The sequence below is a fragment of the Pseudophryne corroboree genome, chromosome 6 (genome assembly GCF_028390025.1).
Source record: "Pseudophryne corroboree isolate aPseCor3 chromosome 6, aPseCor3.hap2, whole genome shotgun sequence".
In the NCBI taxonomy this organism is placed as follows: Eukaryota; Metazoa; Chordata; class Amphibia; order Anura; family Myobatrachidae; genus Pseudophryne; species Pseudophryne corroboree.
Window position 1 is genome coordinate 332,218,579 of NC_086449.1, and position 24,221 is coordinate 332,242,799.

Below are 24,221 nucleotides of genomic sequence, written 5' to 3' on the forward strand. Positions count from 1 at the left end.
AATAAATCGCTCTGAAGAGACTCCACATCTGACTTGATTACCCTACATATTTTAGTATCGTTTACAAAAATTGACACTGAGCTTACTAGTCCTTCTCCTAAATCATTACTAAATATATTAAACAATAGTGGCCCCAGCCCATAACCTGCGGTATTCCACTGATTACTTTAGCCCAGGTGGAAAACATCCCATTAATCACCACTTGCTGTTCTCTGTTATCAAGCCAATTACTCACCCATGTACAAATAGTGTCTCCTATACTGAGCTCCCTTAATTTGAAAATCAGCCTCCTGTGAGGTACTGGGTCGAAAGTTTTTGCAAAATACAGATAAACCACATCTATTGCGTTACCCTGGTTGAGATTGTTGCTTACTATCTCATAGAAGCTAATCAAATTGATTTGGCATGACCTATTTCTCACAAAACCATACTGGTTCTTATTAATAGCATGGGAGTTCTCCAAGTAGTACTGTATGCTGTCCCTTAGTATACTTTCCAATAGTTTCCCCACTATTGATGTCAGACTAACTGGTCTATAGTTACCAGGATGAAGTTTAATACTCTTTCTAAATATTGGGTCTACATTCGCTATTTACCAGTCCTTTGGTACCATGCCTGATCTAAGTGACTCAGTGAAAATCAGATACAGAGGCCTTGCTATTTCAGCATTTACAGTAGCTCCAACAGAACCTTAGGGTGTAGTCTATCTGGACCGGGAGATTTATTAGTACTAATTTTTTTAATCATTCCCAGACTACTTCCTGAGACAGATAAGTATTAAGCAATGGGCCTATATCAATACTATTGTTATTGTTACTCACTAATCCCACAATGTGGTCCTCTCTAGTAAGCACTGATGAGAAAAATGTGTTCAGTATTTCCACTTTATCTTTGTCGTCATTTATCAGGATTCCCAGTTCACTTTTTAATGGTCCTATATTCTCTTTTTTTTAGCCTCTTACCATTTATGTACCTAAAGAATTTTTTAGGGTTAGTTTTATTCTCCTTAGCGATTTGCTTTTCGTTTTCTATTTTAGCTGCTCTGATTTTCTTTTGCATTTTTTGTTACATTCCTTGTAGTTCTTGAATGACTCTGCCTTCCCGTCTGATCTGAAAGCTTTGAATGCTCGCCTCTTTTTATCCATTTTTTCCTTTGCCTTTTTGTTTAACCACATTGGTTTGAATTTAATACTCTTATTTTTACTGCCCAAGGGGATGCACTTATGGGTATATTTGTCTAGCATTTTAAAAACATCCCACATTTCCTCTGTGTTTTTTCCCTGAAACAAAGTTCCCAAAGCTATGTCCTTTAGTGTGTGTTTCAGCCTGTTAAAATTTGCTTTTTTAAAGTTAAGAGTCTTAGCTGTACCCTGAGAGTGCAGCTTTTGAATGCTAATGTCAAATGTGATCATATTAAGATCATTGTTACCCAAGGTCTCACCTACTGCGGTGTTCGCTATTATCTCCATGTTGTTAGTTAGTACAAGGTCCAGTATAGTCCCTATTCTGGTTGGTTCCTTGACTATTTGCAACAACTCGTTATCCTTCAGCATATTTAAGAACCTTTTACCCCTAGCTGTATTACATGATTCGCTGGCCCAATTTATGTCCGTATAATTAAAGTCCCCAATAATTAGGACCTCCCCCAGCCCTGTAGCTTTCTCGATTTGCATCAAAAGTTGCGCTTCCTCAGTCGCATTAATATCAGGTGGCTTATAACATGTCCCTATTAAAAGTTTTTTTGTACTTTTCTTTCCCAGAGAAATTTCAACCCATAATGTCTCCACAATATCTCCAGTTCCCTCATAAATACCCTCCTTTAAGTATGGTTTTATAAATGGTTTAACATAAAGACATACACCACCCGCTCTTTTAATAACCCTGTCTCTCCTGAAAAGAGTATAATCCTCCAAGTTAGCTACCCAATTGTGGGAATCATCCCACCATGTCTCCGTGATACCTATAATATCGTATTGTTCCTTCATTACAAGCATTTCTAATTTCCCCATTTTGCCTGAAAGGCTTCTTGCGTTTGCAAGCATACATTTTAGGTTAGTAATACCCTTATCTATTTGTCTATTCATTGGTATCCTTTCCCTTCTTACTTTACAGTGATTGCTCCCCATAATGCCAGCTTCACTTATAATAAACAGGAACAAAGGGGTCTATTTACTAGGCCTAGGATTGAGATAAAGTGGATGGAGATTCATATCAACCAACCAGCTCCTAACTGTCATTTCTCTAACGTCCTAGTGGATGCTGGGGACTCCGAAAGGACCATGGGGAATAGTGGCTCCGCAGGAGACTGGGCACATCTAAAGAAAGCTTTAGGACTATCTGGTGTGCACTGGCTCCTCCCCCTATGACCCTCCTCCAAGCCTCAGTTAGATCTCTGTGCCCGAACGAGAAGGGTGCACACTAGGGGCTCTCCTGAGCTTCTTAGTGAAAGTTTTAGTTTAGGTTTTTTATTTTCAGTGAGACCTGCTGGCAACAGGCTCACTGCATCGAGGGACTAAGGGGAGAAGAAGCGAACTCACCTGCGTGCAGAGTGGATTGGGCTTCTTAGGCTACTGGACATTAGCTCCAGAGGGACGATCACAGGCCCAGCTTGGATGGGTCCCAGAGCCGCGCCGCCGGCCCCCTTACAGAGCCAGAAGGCAGAAGAGGTCCGGAAAATCGGCGGCAGAAGACGTCCTGTCTTCAACAAGGTAGCGCACAGCACTGCAGCTGTGCGCCATTGCTCTCAGCACACTTCACACTCCGGTCACTGAGGGTGCAGGGCGCTGGGGGGGGCGCCCTGAGACGCAATAATAAACACCTTGGATGGCAAAAAATGCATCACATATAGCTCCTGGGCTATATGGATGCATTTAACCCCTGCCAAAATACATAAAAAAACGGGAGATAAGGCCGCCGATAAGGGGGCGGAGCCTATCTCCTCAGCACACTGGCGCCATTTTCCCTCACAGCTCCGTTGGAGGGAAGCTCCCTGGCTCTCCCCTGCAGTCACTACACTACAGAAAGGGTTAAAAAAGAGAGGGGGGCACAAATTAGGCGCAGTATTAACTATACAGCAGCTATAAGGGGAAAAACACTTATATAAGGTTATCCCTATATATATATAGCGCTCTGGTGTGTGCTGGCAAACTCTCCCTCTGTCTCCCCAAAAAAAACTACCTGTAGTTTTCCTAAATCTGAGAAATTAAATGAGGTGTGTGATGATGCATGGGTTTCCCCCGATAACAATTTCTAAAATGTTATTGGCATTATATCCTTTCCCGCCAGAGGTTAGGGTGCGTTGGGAAACACCCCCTAGGGTGGATAAAGCGCTCACACGCTTGTAAGGGCTCTATCCTCTCCTGAGATGGCCGCCCTTAAGGATCCTGCTGATAGAAAGCAGGAGGGTATCCTAAAATGTATTTACACACATACTGGTGTTATACTGCGACCAGCAATCGCCTCAGCCTGGATGTGCAGTGCTGGGTTGGCGTGGTCGGATTCCCTGACTGAAAATATTGATACCCTAGATAGGGACAGTATATTTTTGCCTATAGAGCATTTGAAAGATGCATTTCTATATATGCGTGATGCACAGCGGAATATTTGCCGACTGGCATCAAGTCTAAGTGCGTTGTCCATTTCTACCAGTAGAGGGTTATGGACACGTCAGTGGTCAGGTGATGCGTATTCCAAACGGCATTTGGAAGTATAGCCTTATTAAGGGGAGGAGTTATTTGGGGTCGGTCTTTCAGACCTGGTGGCCACGGCAACAGCTGGGAAATCCACGTTTGTACCCCAGGTCGCCTCTCAACATGAGAAGACGCCGTATTATCAGGCGCAGTCTTTTCGTGGATAAGCGGGCAAAAGGTTCCTCATTTCTGCCCCGTGACAGAGGGAGAGGAAAAAGGCTGCAGAAATCAGCCAGTTCCCAGGAACAGAAACCCTCTCCCGCCTCTGCCAAGCCTGTCTCAATGAATTTCAGCGCGCAGTGAGCTCACTCGCAAGTAGACCCCTGGATCCTTCAGGTGATATCTCAGGGGTACAAATTAGAATTCGAGACGTCTCCCCCTCGCCGTTTCCTAAAGTCGGCTTTACCGATGTCTCCTTCTGACAGGGAGACAGTTTTGGAAGCCATTCACAAGCTGTATTCCCAGCAGGTGATAATCAAGATACCCCTCCTGCAACAGGGAACGGGGTATTATTCCACACTGTTGTGGTACCGAAGCCGGACGGCTCGGTGAGACCGATTCTAAATCTAAAATCTTTGAACACTTACATACAGAGGTTCAAATTCAAGATTGAGTCACTCAGAGCAGTGATTGCGAACCTGGAAGAAGGGGACTACATGATGTCTCGGGACATCAAGGATGCTTACCTTCATGTCAAAATTTACCCTTCTCACCAAGGGTACCTCAGGTTTATGGTACAGAACTGTCACTATCAGTTCAGACGCTGCCGTATGGATGGTCCACGGCACCCCGGGTCTTTACCAAGGTAATGGCCGAAATGATGATATTCCTTCAAAGGAAGGGAATTTTAGTTATCCCCTACTTGGACAATTCCCTGATAAGGGTAAGATCCAGGGAACAGTTGGAGGTCGGTGTAGCACTATCTCAGGTAGTGTTGCTGCAGCACGGTTGGATTCTCAATATTCCAAAATCGCAGCTGGTTCCGACGACTTGTCTTCTGTTCCTAGGGATGATCCTGGACACAGTCCAGAAAAAGGTGTTTCTCCCGGAGGAGAAAGCCAGAGAGTTATCCGAGCTAGTCAGGAACCTCCTAAAACCGAGCCAAGTCTCAGTGCATCAAGGCACAAGGGTTCTGGGTAAAATGGTGGCTTCCTACGAAGCAATCCCATTCGGCAGATTCCACGCAAGAACTTTCCAGTGGGACCTGCTGGACAAATGGTCCGGGTCGCATCTTCAGATGCATCAGCGGATAACCCTGTCACCAAGGACAAGGGTGTCCCTCCTGTGGTGGTTGCAGAGTGCTCATCTTCTAGAGGGCCGCAGATTCGGCATTCAGGACTGGGTCCTGGTAACCACGGATGCCAGCCTGCGAGGCTGGGGAGCAGTCACACAGGGAAGGAATATCCAGGACTTATGGTCAAGCCTGGTGACATCACTTCACATAAATATCCTGAAGCTAAGGGACATTTACAATGCTCTAAGCTTAGCAAGACCTCTGCTTCAAGGTCAGCCGGTGTTGATCCAGTCGGACAACATCACGGCAGTCACCCACGTAAACAGACAGGGTGGCACAAGAAGCAGGGGGGCAATGGCAGAAGCTGCAAGGATTCTTCGCTGGGCGGAAAATCATGGAATAGCACTGTCAGCAGTATTCATTCCGGGAGTGGACAACTGGGAAGCAGACTTCCTCAGCACGACCTCCACCCGGGAGAGTGGGGACTTCACCCAGAAGTCTTCCACATGATTATAAACCGTTGGGAAAAACTCGACAGGTATTGCGCCAGGTCCAGGGACCCTCAGGCAATAGCTGTAGACGCTCTGGTAACACCGTGGGTGTACCAGTCAGGGTATGTGTTCCCTCCTCTGCCTCTCATACCCAAGGTACTGAGATTGATAAGATGGTGAGGAGTAAGCACTATATTCGTGGCTCCGGATTGGCCAAGAAGGACTTGGTAACCGGAACTTCAAGAGATGCTCACGGAGGATCCGTGGCCTCTACCTCTAAGAAGGGACCTGCTCCAGCAAGGACCCTGTCTGTTCCAAGACTTACCGCGGCTGCGTTTGACGGCATGGCGGTTGAACGCCGGATCCTGAAGGAAAAAGGGCATTCCGGATGAAGTCATCCCTATCCTGATCAAAGCCAGGAAGGATGTAACCGCAAAAACATTATCACCGCAATTGGCGAAAATATGTTGCGTGGTGCGAGGCCAGTAAGGCCCGACGGTGGAAATTCAACTGGGTCGATTCCTACATTTCCTGCAAACAGGAGTGTCTATGGGCCTAAAATTGGGGTCCATTAAGGTTCAAATTTCGGCCCTGTCAATTTTCTTCCAAAAAGAACTAGCTTCAGTCCCTGAAGTTCAGACGTTTGTAAAAGGGGTACTGCATATACAGCCTCCTTTTGTGCCTCCAGTGGCACTTTGGGATCTCAATGTAGTTTTGGGTTCCAAAAGTCACATTGGTTTGAACCACTTAAATCTGTGGAGTTACAATATCTCACATGGAAAGTGGTCATGCTGTTGGCCCTGGCCTGGGCCAGGCGCGTGTCAGAATTGGCGGCTTTATCCTGAAAAAGCCCTTATCTGATGTTCCATTCGGACAGGGCGAAATTGAGGACTCGTCCTCAGTTTCTCCCTAAGGTGGTTTCAGCGTTTCACCTGAACCAACCTATTTGTGGTGCCTGCGGCTACTAGGGACTTGGAGGATTCCAAGTTGCTGGACGTAGTCAGGGCCCTGAAAATATATGTTTCCAGGACGGCTGGAGTCAGAAAATCTGACTCGCTGTTTATCCTGTATGCACCCAACAAGCTGGGTGCCCCTGCTTCTAAGCAGACGATTGCTCGTTGGATTTGTAGTACAATTCAGCTTGCACATTCTGTGGCAGGCCTGCCACAGCCAAAATCTGTAAAAGCCCATTCCACACGGAAAGTGGGCTCATCTTGGGCGGCTGCCCGAGGGGTCTCGGCTTTACAACTTTGCCGAGCTGCTACTTGGTCAGGGGCAAACACGTTTGCTAAATTCTACAAATTTGATACCCTGGCTGAGGAGGACCTGGAGTTCTCTCATTCGGTGCTGCAGAGTCATCCGCACTTTCCCGCCCGTTTGGGAGCTTTGGTATAATCAGAGAAAATAAGAATTTACTTACCGATAATTCTATTTCTCATAGTCCGTAGTGGATGCTGGGCGCCCATCCCAAGTGCGGATTGTCTGCATTACTTGTACATAGTTATTGTTACAAAAATCGGGTTTTTTGTTGTTGTGAGCCATCTTTTCAGAGGCTCCTTCTGTTATCATGCTGTTAACTGGGTTCAGATCACAAGTTGTACGGTGTGATTGGTGTGGCTGGTAAGAGTCTTACCCGGGATTCAAGATCCTTCCTTATTGTGTACGCTCGTCCGGGCACAGTATCCTAACTGAGGCTTGGAGGAGGGTCATAGGGGGAGGAGCCAGTGCACACCAGATAGTCCTAAAGCTTTCTTTAGATGTGCCCAGTCTCCTGCGGAGCCGCTATTCCCCATGGTCCTTTCGGAGTCCCCAGCATCCACTACGGACTATGAGAAATAGAATTATCGGTAAGTAAATTCTTATTTTTTCAAACACAGCCTGTTACATGGCAGTTAGGAGCTGATTGGCTGTTACTTTATCTCAGTCCAAGGCTTAGTAAATAGACCCAAAAGCACTGTTTAAGATCCTGGGGGGAGGTACGATCAGTGTGATCACTTGCCGACCACCCCCCACGGCCATACAGCAGGCGCCTTAATATAATGGGTTTCGCCCCACCCTACAAACATTTAAATCTATAATATTGACATCTGTATTCAAGCAAGCCAAGGGTAACTAGTATCTATAGGGACAGAGAGGGTCTACCTTTATTGATTATTTTATGTCATATTCACTGAACTATATCTATAAGTTACTATTACTAAAGATCATTTTCACTTGGATTATTATTGTGACACTGTAAATATACACTTGAAAATACAAAAAAAAAAATTATCCTACAAACTATTAAGATAACGACGGAATTTTACTAAGCTCCCGTGTTTCAGTCGATGTCAACCCAGAGCAATCTCGGCTGACATCGGCTGTTTTCATGTCTATTTTTCAGCAAACATACCCGGTAATTTACTAAGCTCCCATGTTGCTATCATTCGTGCCCGAGGCTGATTATGAGTAAGAGGAGGGACCCCACACAGTTTTTTTCAGATTTTTAACTCTTTCAGACACATTTACACAGAGAAACGCCAAACACGCCGGCCAAAAGTAGGTCTATTTGAAAGTTCTATTTCTGTACGAATTCCATCCTTTTGTGGCAGTGTTTGTGTAATGTCGGCAGTGACTGAGAATATGAATCCCGTGTTCTATGAGGTGTATGTGAAAATCCAACCATGTTTGGGCAATGGTCTATTTGTTCATACATGTGTGGCCGGCTGTGCACCTCAAAACTAACTGGTTAAACTCTGCCAAGATTTGTGTTTAGTAAATTAATTAGATGCATTTTCAGCCAAAAATGCAATCTCAAATAAAATCGGGAGCTTAGTATATTTACCCCAATATGTGTACATTCAGGACTTGCCCTATTAAACATATGACCTTATATGCCACTATCAATGAGCTCTTGCTCTATCTGCTCAGTGCCTGTGACTTCAGATATCCTGCACATCTTTCTACTTAAATACAAATAATTCAATTAAATAATTCAATAACAAAAAGTGACACAACTTTTCCTTCAGTACATTTTGCTCTTCATTTCATTATTCCTCATTTCCTGAATGTATGAAATAAGGGTCACTCAGGTTCTGTTCTCACCTGAGAAATCTCATTAGCCTCACTTTTCTCTCTCATGCACACCACTGATATCATCCAGTTTTAGGTTGAAGGACACAGTAGGTGACCCTGATGATATTTGGTACTGGAGGCTACAGTTAGCATATCTTGTCCTCTACCTGGATGTTCTGCCTCATTGCTCTATGACAGACCCATTAGGAGACTAATAAACAGATGGACCATGGCAAATGCATCTTGATCCAGTCTCTCTGGCCAGGTTTATTGACGTTTCATAACATCTCCTGGTACAATAAAAAATTAAAATGAAATGTGAATAATGCACAATTGGGACATCAATTAAAAAAAAATCTGGGACACTCCTCCAAAATGTCAGAATACTAACACCATATGTGATTCATTCTGGGTGCTAAATGCAATACAGTGTTTGTACAGTAGGTATCTTACCTCTAATCGTGATATTACAGATGCATGACAAGTCTGTTTCTATTGCAAGACTTTTTTGTAGTAGGACATAGTATATATTTCTATGTTCCATTCATCACATACCTGTAAAGGTTTATAAACACCACTTGTTAAACCCCAGTCCTTAATCACTGTATAGTGGTCCTGTATCATCGACTTGCTATTAGGAACTCTGTACAGTTAAACAATCCACTTAAACCAATGATGGGCAAATTAACACTTGACAAGCCACACGTGACCTTTAAAAACTGCTGCACATGACACTTTTATTTTTATTTGTCACTAAGCCGCATTATACATTTTCAGATCCCTGAGGTCAAAGTACAATAAAGGCATGTTGATGCAAAATATTTCCCAAGATGGCTGTCTAAGGTAGAAATGCAGATGATATCCCTCTTGCGCATATGATTACCTTAAAAGCTACCTCAATAATCAGTCGAGGCAATCTAGCATTTAAAGAAAAGAGAAAGAAGACGATGCTTCCACAGCTATTTCACAGGTACACCCCTTGTGGTAATAAGGTTACCTTATAAATACCCTCAGTCAAATGAGGTTAAGGAACATGAAACATTCCAAGGCAAACAGCAATCGATTAAGGATTCCTTTGTTGAATGGTCCACATCAGAACTCCAGTGGATTTACATAGAAAAATTATTTCACATAGTGTGATATCGTAAAAAAAACTTTAATATACACACACTTAAAAACGTATAAAAACAAGTACAAGGGGATGAACCCAGTATATTTGCACACCTACCAGATGGATCAATGTCTGAATGATAAATTAGACCAGCGCATGATTAGAGTCCCGGTTATACTCCAAAGATGACGGTCCTTAATCCTCAGGCATAAGTGGTGAAGTGCAATGCGACTGGGGACCCCTCCGCTGGCAACGCGTATCGGTTTCCCTTCCTCAGGCCACGGTTGTTTGTGTCTTTCCAAAACTGCCTACTTATACCCTCCCTAATTACAATAATGAAAAACAGCTGACTCTAATGAGATTCATCCATTTGAATATCGCTCCGTTTCCTTGTTCCGCTTCCGGTTGTTGTGGAACGCACGATGCGTTCCACTGCTCCGATACGTCATCTTTGGAGTATAACCGGGACTCTAATCATGCGCTGGTCTGATTTATCATTCAGACATTGATCCATCTGGTAGGCGTGCAAATACACTGGGTTCATCCCCTTGTACTTGTTTTTATATGTTTTTAAGTGTGTGTATATTAAAGTTTTTTTTACGATATCACACTATGTGAAATAATTTTTTTCCATGTAAATCCGCTGGAGTTCTGATGTGGACCATTTAATAAAGAAATCCTTAATCGATTGCTGTTTGCCTTGGAATGTTTCATGTTCCTTAACCTCATTTGACTGAGGGTACTATTTATAAGGTAACCTTATTACCACAAGGGGTGTACCTGTGAAATAGCTGTGGACGCATTGTCTTCTTTCTCTTTTCTTTAAATGCTAGATTGCCTCAACTGACTATTGAGGTAGCTTTTAAGGTAATCATATGCACAAGAGAGATATCATCTACATACATATAAGGTGTTCTTTGGTTGATCACCCTTTCACCTTCTTCGTTTTTACCTTATAAGTAATCATTATATATAAAACAGACTACACTATGGGCGGGATTCAATTCTTTTCACCCCTTTCCTCACCCATTCTGTTTTTGCCCTCAGGGACGTTGTATCATTATTTCAGCTCGCTACTCCCGGAGTAGCGAGACACCGAACCCTTTACACAGCTAAACCTGATTAGTATTGGCGCAATATGCGCGATAACGGAGATAATTTTAGAAAGGAAATTGGGCGTGATATATCATTTGAATCTCACCCTATGTCTGTTCTTTCCTTTTGAGGGAATGTGACTGGATAAAGAGGAGCGCCATCTCCATTGACAACCTTTTTGAATTAAGCATTTGAAAGATTGGTGATATCTTTTTTCTTTGGAGGCTGCACCTCATTTTTATTCAAGAGCGCTTAAAATAAGTACTGTTTCTTGTTGTAAGGTAGAAATGCACCTGTTTGGAGTGTGATGACTTGCAGGTACTCAACCCCTGGTGCAAGTTGCTAGCTGATGATTATGGACCCATCTGATTTGTCAAGTGCGAAGATTCCAGTACTATGATATCTGAGGAATACAAGACAACAAATTGATGTGCCTTGGCTACAAGCTATCATCTGGTACGCAGTATAACGGGGATAAAAATATTAGTACCCCTTTCTGAAAATACTACACCATAGGCGCTTGTTCCCTCCCTTCTTTCTCTACAGAGGTTGACCTCTGCCTATGCAGCTTGGCTGCGTAAGCAGGGGTACCACTATTATATTTTCACTTGCAGGAAACACAGGTGATGTCATCGTCTAGCCATGAAAATGGCCATGACACGCCTGCGTTTCCTGCTCTCCCACCCCCAATGCTGCATTGCTACCCCCGGACGCCCGTCTCCTATTAATTACCATGTGATTGCATCCTTCTGGGATGTGATCGCATGGTGAAGGGTCACACACGTGCACTGTAGCCACTGCGCCTGCGCAGACCCTCTGGATGCAGTCGCTGCGTGCGAACGTGCTGTTTCCAGGTCTAAATAAGGCTCTGTACTGCATTCATACCATTGTGGTCACTTCCTGCGGATGATAGCGAACAGATACTTTTAGACACAAGATGACAATGTAGCACTAGCGCTCCAACTGCAGGAACAAGAGTCCCTGAGTATATAGTAATTGGAACCAGTTGGGTCAATTACATGCTTTTAGTGGTGTTAGAAAATTACTAAAATCATGATTTTTAATGCAAGAGGTTAAGGAACTTAATTGTTATGATTTTATCTTTTATTTAAAGTAGAAGAATAATGGCCTAAAAATGCAACCAAATCTCATCTGGGGACTGTTAACAGCGACAACCTTTCCCAGCATCCTCTTGACACTGATTCATCATGTCCTATGTGTATTCAAATCAGCTGAGTGCAGGTTCTCGTCAGACTTCAGCATCCCCATCTGCATTACAGACTGATCTTTCCACAGACATTCAGTAAATGTCAGGCAGGAGGAGAAACGCAGAACGCCTGCAGCTCCGGCACACAGACAGAGCAAAGAAAGGAAAGACAGATGATGCCCAGGACTGAAATGAAAACACAACACACATACATCAGGACCATGTTTCCCACTGACTGGTATTTAGGGATGAAAGATTAAGCAGAATAGACTTCAATGGAGCTGCAGGATGGCTGAAATTAACAGATCTCAATGCTGTTCAATTCTATAGTGAAGCTTCCTGGGTTTTCGCTGCACTTTTCTGCCTGCTACTTGGAAAATAAGTTGGACGACTATATGCCTATAGGGAAACTGAGAAATTATAGCATGGAAGATAGATGGAAGAAGATGGAGGGGTGTAGAATGTACTCCTTGGCCCATTATTGTAGCTTTGGACTATAGTTAGATTCTAACTACATATTTAATTTCCTCACTTCTCAAGTGGCTTTCTTATTGCAGGAATATAATATAAATCTTTTTGTAAAACAGGATTTATTGTGTTCTGAAAATTTACAGGTCATATTTTTCCACCAACTATCTCATACAGTAAACATAACATTTTCCCAAACTTGAGTCTGATCAGGGGCGTAGCTACCATAGGTGCAGGCAGAGCAGCTGCTATGGGGCCCAGAGCTGAGAGGGGCCCACCTTCCCTGTCAAAGTTACATGTTTTACATACATTTTTTAGCATTGGGTAGTACTTAGGGGTCCTTTCAAACTTTTTCCTTGGGGCCTGCAATATAGCTAGGTATGCCCCTGGACCTGCTTATTGTAGTGTGGTATAAAATAAACTGGAGGGCATTATAATGTTATATAATATGAACTGGGGCACTGTAATGCGGCACAATATGAACGCAGAGCACTATATATCATAATGTGAATTGGGGGTACTGTGCGGCATAATGTGTACTGGTAACTCTGAAATGTGACATACGGTGAACTTAAGCTCTACGGCGATTCATAAAAGAAACTAGGGCACTACTATGGGGCATAACATTAGAGTGTCTCTCTAGAAGCATTGGTATGGGGGCCCCTTCAAAATGTTGCTATGGGGCCCATAAAGTTCTGGCTACGCCCCTGAGTCTGATATAAGACATTGCAAACTTACTATGTCCTAGAGCTGCATGTTTATGATCCGTTTGGTCATTATATACAGTCCCAGGGATGGATCGCCTATACGTGCTCTCAGGGAAGAGTCCCGGTGGGCCGATGTGAATGTGGGGCCTGTTTTGTTTGTTGACATGTAAGGGGTGGTGCTGCTGCCATGGTTACACAGTATACGTGCTCATGTGAGGCCACTTCTGCTAATTTTTACAGGGCCCTATCAGTTTCCAATCTGCCCCTGTGCCGACTTTGAAACAAGGTGCAATGGATTATGCTAGCGCTACATACATTTTTAATAAATAAATTAATATATTAATGAATATATACTGTAGATGTACAGCCGACGATTATAAAACCTATCAGTGTTACTTGGTCTTTCAAATAGCAGTGGAAAGTTGAAACAAATTGCAATACCAAAAGCTATAGTATACATTTTTTTCCCCTTGGGGGTCAATTTGTTTTTTTGTTTTCTGTGGGGGCAAATGTGTGTGTTTTCTCATGTGGGAGCCAATTTGTGTGTCTTCTGTGGAGGTCAATGTGTTTTATTTAATTTCTTGTGCAATGTTTTTCATTTGCGCTTGCATCTGAGTTGCACCACGCATGCATGCACCAGAATGGTGTTTGTACAGAGTTGCAGTACAGAGTCCGACACACGCACCAAGGAGTGTATTAAAAATGTGTTGGACATACCTGTGTGGTTACAGGGAGTTGGCTAATCAGACGCAAATGTAACATAGTGTGGGTGTGTTGCTGATAGTGGTTGCAAATAGAGACGTTGAATTGGTCTAGCATAGGACTGGTGAAAGTTTTAATAGTGTGACCGATGGTGGCATTGATCTGTTGACATTGAAAGTGGGCATCTCAGTCCTTGCATATTTGGATGAATGAATATACACTAGGGAATTGTATTGTAGCGTCATTAGCATAAAGTCACAGGTACAACTGCAGCAAAAGATGCAAAGAAGGCTGCAACTGTGTCCAACTCAACAAACCCCACCCCCACAACAGACCCAGCTCCAATTAGGGCTGCTTCCATAAATTTTCTGGGCTGGTTTTCCATCCCAATCTGCCCCCTGTACAGTCCTATGTTGGATCTGCAATCTTCCTTTCTATGGTCTATCTAGCTCATTAAAAGGGAAGTCCACTTCTAAACCATTCCAAGCTATGGCACCTGCCCCATGTATAAAATAAGTATACAGTAGGTAGGTCTTCTCTCCCAGAACTATATTTATGACATGACCAGCAGCTGATTCTGCTCAAAGCTTACAGCATACAGCCTGTTCCCTCTCATAGGGGCATATTTATTAAACGTATGTTTGTGGGAAATCTCCCCAAATGATAGAATTTGACAGCAGATAAGAACCACTTGGCCCATCTAGACTGCCCCCTTTTTTTTTACCATTTTTTTTTATCTCAAACCTTATTTGATCCTCATTTCTTTGTAAGGATATCCTTATGTCTATCCCATGCATGTTTAAATTGCTCTACTGTCTTAGCCTCTACCACCTCTGATGGGATGCTATTCCACTTGTCCATTACCCTTTCTGTGAAGTGATTTTTCTGCAAATTTCCCCTGAACCTCTCCCCCTCCAATCTCAGTGCATGTCCTCGTGTCCTATTGCTTCTCTTCATTTGGAGAATGTTCTCCTCCTGGACTTTGTTAAACCCTTTGATATATTTGAAAGTTTCTATCATGTCCTCCCAGAGCTGGCCCTAACCAATATGATGCCCTAGGCAAGATTTTGGCTGGTCCCCCCTAGCACCACCGCTAGTTCCACCTCTGACCCTGCACTCCTTTCCCAGCACCATTACCCCTCACCTATAGCAGTACTTATTTTGGTGTTCCTACTCCCTATATTTTAAATAGGAACAGTGCGCACATTCAGCACACAGCCCAAAAAGGGGCATGTTCTTGCTGGGAAGGGGCATGGCCACACAGTAGTTCCCCCAATTCAAATTCCGCCACACAGTACTGCAACGTTTGTCACGATCCGGGTATCTGGACGCCATTACTTACCCTTCAGATGCCTCCTAAGGCGGGCTCAGCGTTCCAGGACCGGATTCCGCTGTTCCTGAGTTTCCACATGCAGAGTGGTCTTTTCATCAGCCGCGGCCTCCGCTGTGCCCGCGTGGTTAAATGTGCATCTATCAGCCTGGCGTCTCCTGTCTCCGGTGGCCGGCGCCGCCATTACTGTTTCCCAGACCACATGGATTACAAACCAAACTTCCCTCCAAGTGTCTGCATGGGCGCAGCCATCTTGGATTCTGTCATCTGATCATTTCCACCAATCTGCTGTCTGTGTTGTTGATTTGCATAATTGCCTAGCCAACCCCTTCCTTGCTGCAGGTATAAGTAAGCTGTACCTGAGCAAGGAAGACGTCAGTGCTTTGGTTGTCAAACCTAGTTCCTGTTTGTCTCTCTTCTATGATTGTCTTCCAGGTTCCAGCTCCTGTCTTAAGACTTCCACCATAGAGACCCGCACCAGCATTCCACCTGCGGTGTAGCCTGACTCTCCAATCCATTGTGGATTCATCTGTTTCCAGCTACAACACTACCTGCTTCCAGCCTCAGCTTCCAGCGGAGTACAGCTTCCCTTAAAGGGCCGGTGTCCTTTCTACACTTTACCACTCTCCACCGGAATTATTATTTCTCCGCTCTCAAGTTCTACATTTCAGTTCACATTTCATCGCTCCCAAAGTTCATTTATTATTTAACTGGTTCCAGCCAGTATCCACTCCGTGCTAACAACAGTCTGGTTCCAGCCAGTATCCACAGCAGCTGTTTTACCTTCAGCAACCCAGCTCTTCCTGGAACACCAGCTGGTACAATCCTGGGTTATCTCCATTGCTACAGCCGGGCCTGGTAAGGACTTTCCATCTAGAAGATCATAAGAACTATCTCACACTACCAGTGCCCTGTGGCTCCTGCCATGCTGTAGTACTCAGGAACTGTATTTATTCTTTGCTGACTTTTACGTTTTCTTTTATTGCTGCTGTGATGCGGAGTTGTCATAATAAACATCATTGACTTTTATCTAAGTTGTCGTGGTCACGCCTTCGGGCAGTTATTATTCATGTTACTTACATGTCCAGGGGTCTGATACAACCTCCCAGGTTCCGGTACATCTCAGCCCCTACAACTGAGGCTGCCTCCCGTCAGCTCAGGCCCTCAGTTGTGACAGTAAGCACTGACCTAATGAATCCAGCCGGAGACCAGGATCAAGCGGCCAGGCCGATGCAAGAACTGGCAGCCCGACTAGAACATCAGGAGGCTGCACAGGGCCACATCATCCGCTGTCTCCAGGATCTCTCTACTCGGCTGGATGGGATTCAGACAACTCTCCGTGGATCAGGCGCGTCTGGTGCGTCAACCACAGTGACTCCAGCTATAACCCCACCCACCTTACCCATTTCTGCTCCACGTCTTCATCTTCCAACGCCAGCAAAATTTGACGGATCTCCAAGATTCTGCAGGGGATTTCTCAACCAGTGTGAGATTCAGTTTGAGCTACAACCTGGCAATTTTCCCAGTGACCGTACAAAAATTGCCTACATTATTTCTCTTCTCAGTGGCTCAGCCCTTGATTGGGCATCACCGTTATGGGAGAGGTCCGACACCCTGCTATCTTCTTACACTGCATTTGTGTCAACATTCAGGCGCATCTTCGACGAGCCAGGCCGGGTAACTTCAGCTTCGTCTGAGATTCTCCGTTTACGCCAGGAATCACGTACTGTAGGACAATATCTTATACAGTTCCAGATCCTGGCATCCGAACTGGCATGGAACGACGAGGCCCTGTATGCTGCATTCTGGCATGGTTTATCCGAGCGTATTAAAGATGAGTTAGCTACCAGAGACTTACCCTCCAAGTTAGATGAGCTAATCTCACTTTGTACGAAAGTTGACTTACGTTTCAGAGAGAGAGCAACTGAGCGTGGAAGATCATCTGCTCCAAAATCTTCTACTCCTCCTCCTCGCCAACTGTCACCAACTACAGATGAACCCATGCAAATTGGCCGTTCCCGTTTAACTCCTGCTGAGCGCCGAAGACGTCTCTCCGAGTTTCTCTGTCTGTATTGTGCAGCTCCGTCTCACACCATTAATGCCTGTCCCAAACGTCCGGGAAACTCCAAATCCTAGCTCGCCAAGGAGAGGGCCGGCTAGGAGTAATGATCTCCTCTCCATCTCCTCAAGATTGTAACCTCCCAGTCTCGCTTCAAGTTGCTCAACGTTATCAGAACGTCATTGCCCTCCTGGATTCCGGAGCAGCTGGGAACTTTATTACTGAAGCCTATGTTAAACGGTGGTCCCTACCCACCGAGAGACTTCCTTCGTCCTTTTCCTTAACTGCTGTGGATGGCAGTAAAATTTTTGATACAGTTATTTCTCTAAGGACTCTACCAGTTCGTCTGAGAGTGGGAGTTCTTCATTCCGAACTTATTTCATTTTTAGTGATTCCAAGAGCCACACATCCTGTGGTCCTGGGCCTTCCATGGCTCCGTCTTCACAATCCTACAATTGATTGGACGACTACGCAAATCCTGGCATGGGGTTCCTCCTGTACTAAGACATGTTTGTTTAAAGTGTTGCCTGTCTGTTCTTCCTCCCCCAGGTCGTCTGATGTTCCACCTCCTCCATATCAAGATTTCACGGATGTGTTCAGTAAAGCTTCTGCTGATATCCTTCCTCCTCATAGAGAATGGGACTGCCCGATTGATCTCGTTCCAGGGAAGGTTCCACCTCGAGGCCGAACTTATCCGTTGTCTCTCCCCGAGACACATTCTATGGAGGAATACATTAAAGAGAACCTAGCAAAGGGGTTCATTCGACCTTCTTCTTCTCCAGCCGGCGCAGGCTTCTTTTTTGTAAAGAAGAAAGATGGTGGTCTGCGGCCGTGCATCGACTACAGAGGTTTGAACGACATTACCATCAAGAACCGCTATCCTTTACCCCTGATTACTGAGCTCTTTGACAGAGTTAGCGGAGCTACCATCTTTACAAAGCTGGACCTGAGAGGTGCATACAATCTCATCCGGATCCGTGAGGGTGACGAGTGGAAGACCGCATTTAACACCCGTGACGGACATTATGAGTACCTCGTCATGCCCTTCGGATTGAGCAATGCTCCAGCTGTCTTCCAGCATTTCGTCAATGAGATCTTCAGAGACATTCTATACCGTCATGTCGTGGTCTATCTAGATGATATCCTCATTTTTGCCAACGATTTAGAGGAACATCGTTTCTGGGTAAAGGAGGTTCTGTCCCGTCTCCGTGTCAATCATCTCTACTGCAAATTAGAGAAATGCGTCTTTGAAGTCAAGTCCATTCCGTTTCTAGGGTACATTGTGTCCGGTTCCGGACTAGAGATGGATCCTGAGAAACTACAAGCAATCCAGAATTGGCCGGTACCCTTAACCCTCAAAGGGGTCCAGAGGTTCTTAGGGTTCGCCAATTATTACCGAAAGTTTATACGAGACTTTTCCACCATTGTGGCGCCTATTACTGCTTTCACCAAGAAGGGTGCTAACCCGTCCAAGTGGTCTGAAGAAGCCATGCAAGCTTTTCATCTTTTAAAACAGAGGTTCATCTCTGCACCTGTCCTGAAACAGCCTGACATCGACTCTCCTTTCATCTTAGAGGTGGATGCCTCCTCCGTTGGAGTAGGAGCGGTGTTATCTCAGAGGGCTAAAGATGGTCATTTACATCCTTGCAGTTTCTTCTCACGGAAGTTCTCCCCAGCGGAGCGCAACTATGCCATTGGCGACCAGGAGTTGCTAGCCATCAAGCTCGCTCTAGAGGAGTGGAGATATCTGTTGGAGGGAGCTTCTCATTCAATCACCATCCTTACAGACCACAAGAACCTTCTATATCTAAAAGGCGCACAATGTCTCAACCCTCGTCAGGCCAGATGGGCACTTTTCTTTTCCAGGTTCGACTTTAAACTCCAGTTCTGTCCGGGCTCTCAGAATCGCAAGGCCGATGCCCTTTCCCGCTCATGGGAGCAAGAAAATGAGTCAGAGTCTTCAGACAAGCATCCTATTATAAATCCGTTGGCATTCTCCACGGTAGGGATGGACTCTACGCCCCCATCAGGGAAAAGTTTTGTGAAGCCGACACTAAGGAAGAAGCTCATGCATTGGGCCCATTCTTCCCGTTTTGCCGGACATACAGGTATCCAAAAAACCCTGGAGTTTATCTCTAGGTCCTATTGGTGGCCAACTCTGAAAAAGGACGTTTTGGAGTTTATTGCATCTTGCCCAAAGTGTGCTCAACATAAAGTATCCCGCCAGTCGCCTGCGGGGCAACTGGTTCCACTATCTGTTCCCCGTCGACCATGGACCCATTTGTCGATGGATTTTATTACAGATTTGCCCATGTGCAACAAGTTCAATACCATCTGGGTGGTAGTTGACCGGTTCACCAAGATGGCACACTTCATTCCTCTCACCGGTCTTCCGTCAGCTTCCAAGTTGGCTCAAGTATTCATACAAGAGATCTTCCGACTCCACGGTCTTCCAGAAGAAATTATCTCAGATCGAGGAGTTCAATTCACAGCCAAATTCTGGCGAAGTTTATGTCAAGTCCTCCAAGTCAAGTTAAAGTTTTCCACGGCTTACCATCCTCAGACCAATGGTCAAACTGAGAGGGTGAATCAGGACTTGGAGGCCTTCCTCCGCATCTATGTGTCCTCCTCTCAAGATGACTGGGTTCAATTACTTCCCTGGGCCGAGTTCTGTCATAACAACCAGTATCATTCTTCATCTTCCTCAACACCATTCTTCACCAACTTTGGATTCCACCCTAAAGTCCCTGAGTTCCAACCGCTTCCAGCAACTTCTGTTCCCGCAGTGGATATCACCTTGCATCAGTTTGCCAATATCTGGAAGAGCGTACGATCAGCTCTGCTCAAGGCATCGTTCAGGTACAAGAAGTTTGCGGATAAGAAGCGTCGAGCAGTTCCTGCTCTCAAGGTGGGTGATCGGGTATGGTTATCCACGAAGAATTTGAGGTTAAGAGTTCCCAGTATGAAGTTTGCACCTCGCTACATCGGTCCTTTTAAAATTGATCAAGTCATCAATCCTGTTGCTTACAGACTCCAGTTACCTCCCTTCTTAAAAATACCCAGGACATTCCATGTTTCCCTGTTGAAACCGCTAATCTTGAATCGGTTTCATTCCTCACTTCCACCAACTCCGAAAGTCCAAACTCAACGAGGCGTTGAGTATGAAGTGGCCAAGATCCTGGACTCACGTCACCGTTACGGTCAACTTCAGTATCTCATTGACTGGAAGGGCTATGGTCCTGAAGAACGCTCTTGGACCAATGCCTCTGACGTCCATGCTCCTGCCTTGGTCCGAAATTTCCACGCAAAGTTTCCTTTAAAGCCTAAGAAGTGTCCTGGGGCCACTCCTAAAGGGGGGGGTGCTGTCACGATCCGGGTATCTGGACGCCATTACTTACCCTTCAGATGCCTCCTAAGGCGGGCTCAGCGTTCCAGGACCGGATTCCGCTGTTCCTGAGTTTCCACATGCAGAGTGGTCTTTTCATCAGCCGCGGCCTCCGCTGTGCCCGCGTGGTTAAATGTGCATCTATCAGCCTGGCGTCTCCTGTCTCCGGTGGCCGGCGCCGCCATTACTGTTTCCCAGACCACATGGATTACAAACCAAACTTCCCTCCAAGTGTCTGCATGGGCGCAGCCATCTTGGATTCTGTCATCTGATCATTTCCACCAATCTGCTGTCTGTGTTGTTGATTTGCATAATTGCCTAGCCAACCCCTTCCTTGCTGCAGGTATAAGTAAGCTGTACCTGAGCAAGGAAGACGTCAGTGCTTTGGTTGTCAAACCTAGTTCCTGTTTGTCTCTCTTCTATGATTGTCTTCCAGGTTCCAGCTCCTGTCTTAAGACTTCCACCATAGAGACCCGCACCAGCATTCCACCTGCGGTGTAGCCTGACTCTCCAATCCATTGTGGATTCATCTGTTTCCAGCTACAACACTACCTGCTTCCAGCCTCAGCTTCCAGCGGAGTACAGCTTCCCTTAAAGGGCCGGTGTCCTTTCTACACTTTACCACTCTCCACCGGAATTATTATTTCTCCGCTCTCAAGTTCTACATTTCAGTTCACATTTCATCGCTCCCAAAGTTCATTTATTATTTAACTGGTTCCAGCCAGTATCCACTCCGTGCTAACAACAGTCTGGTTCCAGCCAGTATCCACAGCAGCTGTTTTACCTTCAGCAACCCAGCTCTTCCTGGAACACCAGCTGGTACAATCCTGGGTTATCTCCATTGCTACAGCCGGGCCTGGTAAGGACTTTCCATCTAGAAGATCATAAGAACTATCTCACACTACCAGTGCCCTGTGGCTCCTGCCATGCTGTAGTACTCAGGAACTGTATTTATTCTTTGCTGACTTTTACGTTTTCTTTTATTGCTGCTGTGATGCGGAGTTGTCATAATAAACATCATTGACTTTTATCTAAGTTGTCGTGGTCACGCCTTCGGGCAGTTATTATTCATGTTACTTACATGTCCAGGGGTCTGATACAACCTCCCAGGTTCCGGTACATCTCAGCCCCTACAACTGAGGCTGCCTCCCGTCAGCTCAGGCCCTCAGTTGTGACAACGTTATTCATATTTTATCATGCAATCATGTCCCTTATTCATGTTACATCACACAGTAGTACCACTTTACCTTATAAATGTTACTCCTCACAGTAGTGCCCCTTATTCACATTACATCACACTGAATTGCTCCTTATTCATATTACATACCACCATAGACCACACAGTAGTGCCCTTTCTATACATTACGCCACACAGTAGTGCCCCTTATTCACAATACATGACACTGAATGGCTCCTTATTCACATTACATCACACCATATTGCTCTTTAGTCACATTAGACCACACAGTAGTGCCCTTTCTATACATAATGCCACACATTAGAGCACCTTATACACATAACGCCACACATTAGGAATGTTAATACACATAATACCACACAGTAATGCCCCTTACACATGACACAGATTATTAATGTCCTTATAAACAATACGCCTTACACATTATGACAATTTTTATTAATGCCCTTATACACATAAAGTCCCTTACACATATGCTGCGCATTATTAATGCCCTCATACACATAATGACACACATAGTGCCCCTTACACATTTGCTGCACATTATTAATGCATTTATACACATGTCACGCATAATGCCCTTGCACATTTGCCAAACACTATTGCACAAACAACCCACTCACACAAAGCACTCACATGGCTATTAACACTATGACCCCTGCCTGCTTGGATACAGATGTGTCCTCATAAATCTTGCTTCAATGTGCCATGCAGCAGGAGATGCCTGGCATGAATCAGTTGGCAGCTCCCGGCCAGCTCTGATAACATTGGGCACCTTTTTTTATGAAAAATCATCGTATTTGCATTGCTCTGTGCCTAGGATGCACAAGCAGCTTCTGCTGATTAAAACGATATGCAGCATGCCTATATTCTGTGTGTGACTGTGGCTCTATCTGCATACAAAATGCTACACACAAAATATAGGCATGCCGCATATCATTTTAATCAGCAGAAGCAGCTGGTGCCCCTAGGCATATCAAATGTCCTAGGCATTTGCCTAGTTTGCATATGCCTAGGGTCGGCTCTGTATTCTCCCTTTCCCTTCTCTGCTCCAAACTATACATATTGAGATTTCTTAGTCTTTCTGGGTATGTTTTGTGATGTAGGCCATGCACCATTTTAGTTGCCCTTCTTTGTACAGTCTCTAATGTATTAATATCCTTTTGAATATATGGCCACCAGATTTGAACACAGTATTCTAGATGAGGCCATACCAATAACCTATACAGTGGCATTATTACTTCTTTCTTTCTGCTGCTGATTCTTCTCCCAATGCAGCCAAGCATCTGAGTAGCCTTCCTCATTGCTTTGTTACATTGCTTACCTGCCTTTAAGTCACCTGAAATAGTGACGCCTAGATCCCTTTCCTCCTAGTTTCCAGTATAGTGCCATTAATCCTATATTTAGCCTTAGGATTTTTGAGACCCAAGTGCATGATTTTACATTTTTTGGCATTAAACTGTAATTGGCACACTCCTGTCTACCTAGGTCCTCAGTCATTTGTTTTACCCACCTGGTATGTCTACCCTGTTGCATACCTTTGTGTCATCTGCAAAAAGGCATACTTTCCCTTTAATGCCATTTGCAATGTCGCCAATAAAGATATTAAAAAGCACTGATCCAAGTGCAGATCCCTGGGGTACTCAACTGGTAACATTTCCCTCCAGTGAATGCACTCCATTTACCACAACTCTCTGTTTTCTATCCTGCAACCAAGATCTTACCATTCAATAATCCTAGTATACAATCCCAAGCTTTCAAGTTTGTTTAGCAGTCTGCAATGTGGAACAGTGTCAAAAGCCTTACTAAAGTCTAGATAAGCTATATCCACGGCTCCACCTTTATCCATCACTTTAGTCACACAGTCAAAAAAGTCAATAAGATTTGTTTGACATGATCTCCCCCAGTGAATCCATGCTGTTTGGGATCCTGTAAATTGCTGGATTTGAGATAGTCTACAGTTCTTTCTTTTAAGAGTGTTTCCATTAATTTCCCTACTACTGATGTAAGACTCACTGGTCTGTAGTTGTTTGCCTCTTCCTTGCTTCCACTTTTGTGCAGTGGGACTACGTTCGCTCTTTTCCAGTCCTCTGGAATTACTCCTGTAGCTAATGACTGGTTGAATAATTCTGTCAATGGTGCTACCAGCACCTCTTTAAGTTCTTTTAAATCCTATGCAAAATCTAAGCATTCCTAGGCTGTAACAAGTAGGGACCACAGTACAAACCGCTATCCCTAATATATGAATAAAATAGTAAAATAAGAGAATTATCACAGTTACAGTATCTGCCTCTTTATTCAATATATAATGGTGGTCATCATTATGGGCTTGATTCAGAGGTGGACACATCTTTTGGTGGTCACTGGTATGCGACTTTATGCAAATGACGCTATAAAACCCTTTCCTGGTGTACAGCCATGCACGTGATTGTGCAAGGGCCAATGTGCCCAATTTGAGCATCTGTAGATGCTATGTGGGCAGGTGTTGATA

General features: G+C 44.7%; 2 long non-coding RNA genes across 3 annotated transcripts in view; both read right to left on the bottom strand.

Moving 5' to 3' along the window:
* Positions 1-9,017, bottom strand: part of LOC134935249 (uncharacterized) — a 32,566-nt gene extending 23,549 nt beyond the window's left edge. Inside the window, exons 1-2 of the long non-coding RNA XR_010180012.1 lie at positions 8,922-9,017; positions 8,499-8,758 (exon numbers count right to left, since the gene is read on the bottom strand). This is a non-coding gene — a long non-coding RNA (uncharacterized LOC134935249). The remainder of the gene's footprint in view (positions 1-8,498; positions 8,759-8,921) is intronic.
* LOC134935248 (uncharacterized) overlaps positions 1-24,221 on the bottom strand; it is a 297,771-nt gene that overhangs the window by 198,523 nt on the left and 75,027 nt on the right. The window lies entirely within an intron of this gene.